Raw genomic sequence first — 9237 nt, 5'->3', positions numbered from 1 at the left:
AATTTTGTATAATTTTCCAATTATACCCATATTAAATCAAATAAAAAAAGAATGCATTTAATGATACATTGTAATTCTAAATTATTCATGGGGACAAAATAGTCATGAAAATTGTGCATTGAATGTTGGCTCATTTTCCCAAACTTTCCCATGGGGAGAGAACACAAAACCCAAGTTGATAGGAGGGCTACACTTTCCCCCATACTTTCCCATGTGTCAGGCAACCATTTTCCATGCCTAGACTTCCAATGCAGTCATCTGGTATTAGATATGACCCAATGACATACATGACATAGGCTCTAAGATAGTATGCCCACCCATCCTCATCTGGACGTATTGGGTTATTACTATAATTTTCTCTTAACCAACTAAGCCTAATCCTCCCTCCATCCAAAGACTCTGGAGGAGGATTGATACCAAAAGCATTTAAAAATAAACGTCTGGTTTTCCCTAGCCTACCAATAACCGGTCTACTGTCAATCGGCATACCAGTGATGAGAAGGACATCTACTAAACTCAAATACAATGAATAACCATTAAAGGTAAAACACTTTAAATTACGATCATAGTGTCATATCAAAGCGTTTACCATGGTACAATCTAGACTCATTTGGAACTTAAAACGCTCAAAAAATCCTAAACCCATCCTATTTATTGCCTCCCTAAGTTCCTCAGTTATTGGCCAACGTACCAAATTGTTCAACGGTTCATTTGGTGTCTATGAAAACAAACAAACAAACAAACATTAGTGTCTAGTTATACTACTGCTGGCCAGCCTTGCAATATATGACTTAAAATGGGCAATGAGTGACTCACATGAGGGGCCGGAGCTGGAGTAGGAGCTTCCATATCTTCAAAAGAATTAAAGAAAACCCCAAATTGTAGATGATGAATAAATAATAGAAGTGTTAAATATGTTATGTACCATTTCAGAAATGTTACAAAAATAAAGTACAATCACATGTACCGTGCAAGCAGAGTGTAAACCACCTTAATGACATTACATTGGGTTATATTCCATAAGCTTAGATTAATTTAATCTCAGGCCCCAAAAGCCTTAATAGACCAAGAAAGATTATAGCTCGTATAATTATATGTGAAGGATCTCTATGTTTAATTTTTCTACTCTATGTGAAGGATCCCTATTAGGGATCTTGAAGTTGGGTTGAAGCTCATGGATAAAGTCCCTAAAACCTGCCCCCTCAACTGCCTTAATAAACCCAAAACCAATCAGCCAGCTAAACATATTTCATTCAAAAAATCCTAACCATGAGACTAAATATTTTTCATTAAAACAGCAGCCATTTAAACATGTGTCATTCAAGAAAACAAAAAAATCCTAACCAACCATCGGACTAGACATGTTTAATTAAAACAGCAGCCATATAATCAAGTCAAAAACACATGCATTTAAACTCAATCCTAGCATAAAACCATGTAAACAATTCCAACACACAAAAAACAACTAAACACTAGCAGTCTCAATGAATCCTAACAGAAAATCAACATATACATTTAATTACATAATTAAAGTTTAATTATACCTCAATATCAGCACCAACAGCTCCAGCACAGCAAAACCCTAGCTCAACTTGCTCAATTTTTGTCCAAAAACAGAAGACCCCGCATCAACATGAAATTCAGAAACCAAAAACCTTATGTAAACCAGTGTTTTCAAAGGCATGCCTAGTCGCGCTCCGGTGCGCGCGTCGGAGCGAGGCGAATGGAAATCGCCTCAAGCGTTTGTTTGTTTAGCTTGCTGCACGTTTAGCAGAGTGAGGCGTGGTGAAGTGGCCGAGGTGCAGCGAGGCAGAACGGCGCCGCTGTTTCTATGTTCTGCAAGCCTATAGCAGGATGAAGAAGATGCGGTTTTTAGTTTTTATTTTTTTATTTAAGGTTTTCTTCAATGAAATGACTTCGTTTTAAGTTTTTGGTTTCTTGATTTTAAGTTAAACACACGTTTTGACTCCCCAACTATAATCTGGACCTATATATAGCCGCCCGGCTATACTATTTTTTGAATTTTAAAAAAAAGTATGGCTGTGCGGCTGTACTCGTGTTTCTTTATTTTTTTTAACAAAAAAAAAGCCTTTACTCTTTTGACATGTGGCACCTAGGGGCTGGGAGTCTCCTTTTTTTTAAAGATATACGTAGTATAGCCGCACGGCTATACCTTTTTTATTTCAAATATTTTAAAATTTTATTTCTTTACTTTTGTTTTTTGGCCTACTTATTTAATTTACTATACGTAATCAAGTGATATCTTAGCCTTTTTTAATCACTTTGCTTAGTGATTATATTTTAATTATTATTTAATATAAAAAGATTGAAGAAAAAGAACACAAAGTAATTAATTTATATTCATTAAGTCTTTTATGAAATCATTTGGGTGTCTTTTTTCAATTTCTCCATAGCCCAAGAGCCCTATTCATTACTATTATGCCATTACTCGAGTATCTATCGTCCCTTTTTGATTTTTTTACTTTTTCAAAGTTATTACCCGTATAAAAATTTTAGCACTTTCACGTTTAATAAAGTATTATACACGTACGCACATATTTCTCATATTAAATACATGTATTTTTTTACAAAAATTTAAGTAAGACACACAAAATTCACATATTATAAGACACACAAAATTCACATATTATACACGTGTTACTGAATAAAAATAATATATACATAAAAAAAAAAAGGGTATAGCCGTTCGGCTATACTCAGTTTTCCCTAATTGTTCTACAAAAAAAATATAGTATAGCCGTACGGCTATACTCTTTTTTGCATAAAAAATAGTATAGCCGGTGGCATTACTTCTTTGACACGTGGGCTTAGGCCATGGGCCTCTTTGACACTTGGGCTTAGGCCTTGGGCGGGTCTTTTAATATATATATATATATATATATAATAGTATAGCCAGGCGGCGATACTATTTTTTGAATTAAAAAAAAAGAGTATAGCCGTGCGGCGGTACTCGTGTTTCCTTTTTAAAAAAAAGAAATAGGCTTTACTCTTTTGACACGTGGCACCTAGGGGTTAGGAGACTTTTTTTAAAGATATACATAGTATAGCCGCACGGCTATACTCTTTTTTATACTCTTTTTTATTTTTAATATTTTAAAATTATAAAATTTGTTTCTTTACTTTTGTTTTTTGGCCTACTTCTTTAATTTACTATACGTAATCAAGTGATATCCTAGCCTTTTTTAATCACTTTGCTTAGTGATTATATTTTAATTATTATTTAATATAAAAAGATTGAAGAAAAAGAACACAAAGTAATTAATTTCTATTCATTAAGTCTTTTGTGAAATCGTTTGGGTATCTTTTTTCAATTTCTCCACAGCCCAAGAGCCTTATCCATTACTATTATGCCATTACTCGAGTATCTATCGTCCCTTTTTGATTTTTTACTTTTCCAAAGTTATTATCTGTATAAAGATTTTAGCACTTTCACGTTTAATAATGTATTATACACGTACGCACGTATTTCTTATCTTTAATAACGTACTTTTTTACAAAAATTTAAGTAAGACACACAAAATTCACGTATTACTAAATAAAAATAATATATACTTTAAAAAAAGGGTATAGCCGTACGACTGTACTCTGTTTTTCCTAATTGTTCTTCAACAAAATAGTATAGCCAGCCGGCTTTACCTCTTTGACACGTGGGCTTAGGCCTTGGGCATATATATATATATATATATAAAAAATAAGTATAAAAAAAAAAAAAAAAAAAAAAAAGTATAGCCATTAGGCAGTACTCGTGTTGCCTTATTTTTATAAAAAATAAGCTTTATTCTTTTGACAAGTGGCACCTAGGGGCTGGAAGCCTCCTTTTTTTAAAGACTTTTTTAATCACTTTGCTTAGTGATATATTTTAATTATTATTTAATATAAAAAGATTGAAGAAAAAGAACACAAAGTAATTAATTTATATTTATTAAGTCTTTTGTGAAATCGTTTGGGTGTCTTTTTTCAATTTCTCCATAGCCCAAGAGGCTCAAGACCCAAGTCTTTGATTAATATAATTATTATTAATGAAAGCCAATTTCAAAGCCTAGGCCATTGGCCCAACTCTCCAATGTTAACCACACTTACTAATCTATCATAGTGCTTTGTTTATAAACACCTTTATAAGAGTGTGGTTTTTCAATGTGGGATTTTCATAAAGGGCACCTCAAAAGATAGGCCTACAGAGAAATCTATATTTTTATTGTTGGTGTAATGTGAAAATATATTTGAAGCCCTTCAACGTCTCTGTGATGCATCTATCGACCCTGATAATATTTGGCTTTTTATAGCTGATGTTTACTATTCTCTGAAGAAAAAAGACATGCCTTCACCCCCCACATCAGACATACTTAAAATCTTACAGACTCCGCCCCCATCCTCATTTCCAAAAGAGTACCTTTACGTGTAGTATGGAGGGCAAAGTTATGGTTTTGATGTTGATTTCCATTCTGTCGAAACTGTTTTCAAGAAACTGCATGCAATCTAGTTTATGTTAACCAAATACATGCTTGATCATTAAATGACAGACTTCTCCATACAAGAAGAAAGGGAATATAATAAGCACTACGCCTTTGCTTAAAAATGGTTTGTTTTGCTGATGGGGATGTAGGGCAAGTGTCCTGGAGATTATCAGAATTTGCAAAGCAGATTTTAGTGCAAAAACAGATGACAGAGAGAAAGGCAGTGCAGCAGGAAAAAGATGAACTCATCTTGGGTGCTTTAGTTTTGTGTGGTAATCAGTATTTGATTTTAATGTGTATATATAATAATAAGTAATGATGTTGAGGTTGCAAGAAATGGAAGTAATTTGTTAAGCTTGGAGTTCACTGCTGGATTTGAAATGGATTATGTTGTAAGAAGTGCATTGCTTAAAAGACAATCATCTTGGGTTTTGCCTGAATGGCTGGGTGTCCTTGTGCTTCAAATACCACTCATATTTTTGCTGTTTACCTCCTAGGTCGGCTATAGAAAGCTCCATAGTGGACCCCAGACAAATTTTTGACATTTTCATAAGCTTTATATAATTCCTGAATCTGCGGTCTTCCTTGCAGATAGACTGTTTTCGAATAACCGCAGAAGAAACTCCAACACAGACCATTAAATTTTGAGTCCGGGCAAAAACACAAAAAGATGCTATGATATATCACAAGTATAGCGAATACGTTCACCAAACTCCATAGAAATCAATTAGAATGTACTGTTAGGACTTCCTGTTTCACTAAGGGGCTAAACTAGCAAATCTTAATTTTTCTGCTAAAATATGAATATGGTTTGAATACTTTGGATTGTTCTTTATTCTTCTTTATTCTTCTCCATAAGGAGGTATATATAGGAGTTTACATATGAAGGTTTTACAAGGAATTAGATATAGTAAAGAATTAGGAAAGTATCTCCTAATTGTACAATAATTTATCACTTATATAAAAATTAGGAAAGTAAATCCCTTAATTAATCAAGGAAGTAAACCTCCTTGATTAATTAGGAGACTCACGTCAACATTTTCAACCCCCCGGAGAGTTAAACCTTAAGCTTCAGTAATAACCATACTTGGCTCATTTGAAAAGAAAAGAAGGAAAATATTTTTTCCACCACAGACATTTAAATCTTAAACCTTACTTAAAAGACCTCACTTGGCTAAACAAATGAAGGCAAATATATTTTTATAAGTAATCAAGATGGTAGAGAAATCAAACCCTGAACAGGATTGAGAAGAATATTCAATCGTTGCCTCAGTGAATTCCCACGCTGAGCTCCACTCCTCTTGTTGATAAAAACTAACAAGGGTCTTGCATCTGGTGACAAATCAATCAACTCGTATTTTTGTTTCATCCCTAAAGACTGACACTCATCCTTCTTATTGCTTGACGAGCTCCTTTTGAAACTAGGCTTAGAATCCAACTTCCTATCTACATCACCATCTTCATCTTGGCGCTGCAAATCCACATTTACAGTACCATTACGGTTTTCCTCAATTTTATGAGAACCATTAACAGCTTGATGAGTATCAGCTGTGCTTTCTGCGGACATATCCCTAGTACTACCACTATTTCCCATGTCAACAGAGGTTTCATTTCCATGATTGGACTTGTTACTCTGACTTCTAATAGTTGCACGTACTGAAGATGCTATCTCATTGGCCCCCGGAGTACTGGAGCTCAAAAATCCACCAGCGGAGTAATGGATACACACTTGCAATCCTTGTGCGCACTAGAAGAGCAGCTTAGGTGAGCCGCTGCACCACAAGTACTGCAACGGTGACTAAAACTGTCTGAAGCTGTCATAGGCCCAAGAGTTTGAGACGGCACATGGACTTTAAGCATACATGGCAATTCAAGTTCTTTCCACAAGATAACGATTCTAAAACCCAAGAATGAGGAGCTATAGGAACTTTGTTGGAATTTTAAAAGGTTTTAAAAATTTAACCATTTTATTTATTTAATTATTTTGGCTGTTTTATTTTATTTATTATGGGGGTTATAAATATTTAATATTTAGGTTTTATTTCTGGTTGGTGAATGCCTTAATTTTATGGTTGGTGGACTTTTATGGTTGGTGAAGGTTACATGTTTTTGGATGCCTATAAAAGGCCACTCCTCCTTCACATTTGAGAAACACACAGATACACACATATACACACATATACACACAATAACACACAATATATTATCAGAATATCACATACACATTCTAATTCTCTCCTTGTCTACTTTTACATATATTCTCTACTTTATATTATTATTATTTTGGGCAATGGTTATGTGACTTGGATACCTATATCTGTCTGTGAACGTGCTCATAGCGGATCTTGAGTTTGTGTACAAGGGGTCGTATCTTGGAGTCTTGTAGACCGTCAGTACCTGCACATAGGGAGGCTACAAAGGCTTTAGGACAGCGTCTTTAACGTGCTTCACCGTACCAAACTCACCTTCTTACTTATTATTTATTTTCCTTTTACTTACCTATTATTTTGTTTTCTTCAATTTCATTATACCTTCAAAACTTTCCAATTTGTTTATATGTTATTTATAATATAAATATTTTGTATTTGGCTTTACGGAAAGAGGAAAACTATTATTTTTTATAACAATCTAAAGCCTTTGTAAGTTAAAGTTGTTTTCTTCCCGTATTCCTAGCTTTAATATCTTTTAACTCTTTGACTGAAGCTTTTGCATTTGTATTGGATTTTCAAAATGAAAATTACGATTTATTTTGGGTATATATAGTTTGAAGCTTTCATATTGTCTATACAATTTCAACTGCTTTAAATATTGTTGGTACATTTATATGTTTATAATTTGTTGCTAACGTTTGGGAAATTACTGCTAGTGTTTGAAAATAAAACCTACCGACTAATTTATGTGGTATTATTATTATAGCTCAACGTATTATTATTTTATGTGGTGTGTCCGTTTTCTACAGCACAATTGTTTTTAAAATATATTTCAGAATCTTAAAATTGTTAATAGCATTCAAAAGCTAATTAATGACCATTGAAATAATGGAAAATATATATATTGAAGTGAGCTATGTTTTTCTAAGCTACTGTTTGTTTTAAATAGCTTCTATTGTTTCATTACGGATTACTTTATTATTACTCATTAATTAATTTACAGTGAAACATCCAATGTTGAATGGTTGAAGTGTTTCAAACCGAAACGTTGAAGTGTTTCAAAATCTTTGGTTTATTTTTTCTTTCAATTGTAATTTCAAAGCAAGTATATATATTTGATTTTATTGTGTTGGGCCTTTTTACATTGCCTTCATTCATTTTGGTTGCCATCAATCTTCTTTTATATAACGGTCCCTTATTTTTTGTTGGACTTAATGTCATTTTATTGTTCTTACTTTTGGAAGTCCTTCATACCAACGTAAGAACCAATTATAATATATTCTTAGCACTAAAGTTTAGTGTTTGCAATTACTGTTTTAATGTTGGGTTTTTATACACTATCTTTATGTGGTTTAATGCATTATGAAGGAATAAAGCATTATTGGTCAACAGACAATTAAGTTTTCTTTTATGAAGATAAATTTGATTTGAATATTCAATTGTTGCATCCTTGCAAATCTGTGTAGTATACTACTTACTTTGGTTTCAAATTCTTGAAAGAAAAAAGGTGCAAACAGTTTTTTTTAGTTTAATTCTGAATTCAAAATCTAATATTGCGTCAGTTTTAGATTTGGCCTATCTGTGTATTCAATTTTTATATTAATTCTTATTTTCATTTATATCTATTAATTTTTGGGAAAACGTGCAGAGAGTTTATGTGATATTATTGCAAGTTTTATTGAGCCTAATTATTCTTTATTTTGATGGCTGTCATTGCTTTGAATTTGGGAGAAAAACTTACAGTTTTTTTTTGCAAGATAAATGTATCACTTTAACACCTTGGACGTTAGCTCCTTTTGATTCCAGAATTAGTTAATTGCTCTTCACTTCTTTTGGAAGCTTTTGCATTTCACATTCAATTACGAGATTTTATTGATTTTTTAATTTATGCAGCTTTAGTTTCAAAACTTTAATGTCAATTTCATGACATTTAGAGCTTTTATTTTGGCAGTAAAATTGTTGATATTGTTAGGTGATTATTGCCTTTAATGTTCTAATCATTTATGCAATTTAATTACATCTTTGTTTTAATGCCTTGGATTCTTTTTAAAGTTGCCAACACCTATATATTTCGATTGTGCAATCCTTCATATTAGTTACTTGAGTTAATCTTGATACAAATATATTGAGTGAACTAATGTTCTTTTGATTGTAAAGTCTTGACAGATGTCACATTGAGTTAATTGCCATGAAGTGTACATTGTGGAATCCTCCTGAGAAAACTGAAATGAAATAATAAATTATATCACTATAAGTGGCATTAATTTTGAGTTTTGGTGTAAGGCTTTCAAACCCTAAATTTTTGAGGCATTTTTTTCTTTTGAGGCTTTCGATGGTTTTATTATATTTACAATGACTATCAAGATGACTGTGAGTACATATCTTATGAATTTAAAAATAAATAAAATTTTGGCACAGTCTTCACATATTTGAGAATTCCCTTAATTTGTGGGGGTTGAGGTTGTCGTTAACTATGTGAGTATTTGTTGGAATTTTTGTGGGTATTTCAAATACAAAATTAATATCAATACTTATTTTTTTAAATTTAATATTCCAGTTTTTGAGTGATTTGATTACCTCTTTAAAACTGAAGTTATTTTGTACATTTATTA

This window comes from Prunus dulcis, chromosome 5 (assembly GCF_902201215.1).
Source record: "Prunus dulcis chromosome 5, ALMONDv2, whole genome shotgun sequence".
Lineage (NCBI taxonomy): Eukaryota > Viridiplantae > Streptophyta > Magnoliopsida > Rosales > Rosaceae > Prunus > Prunus dulcis.
Note: the sequence above shows the minus strand (reverse complement) of the source record.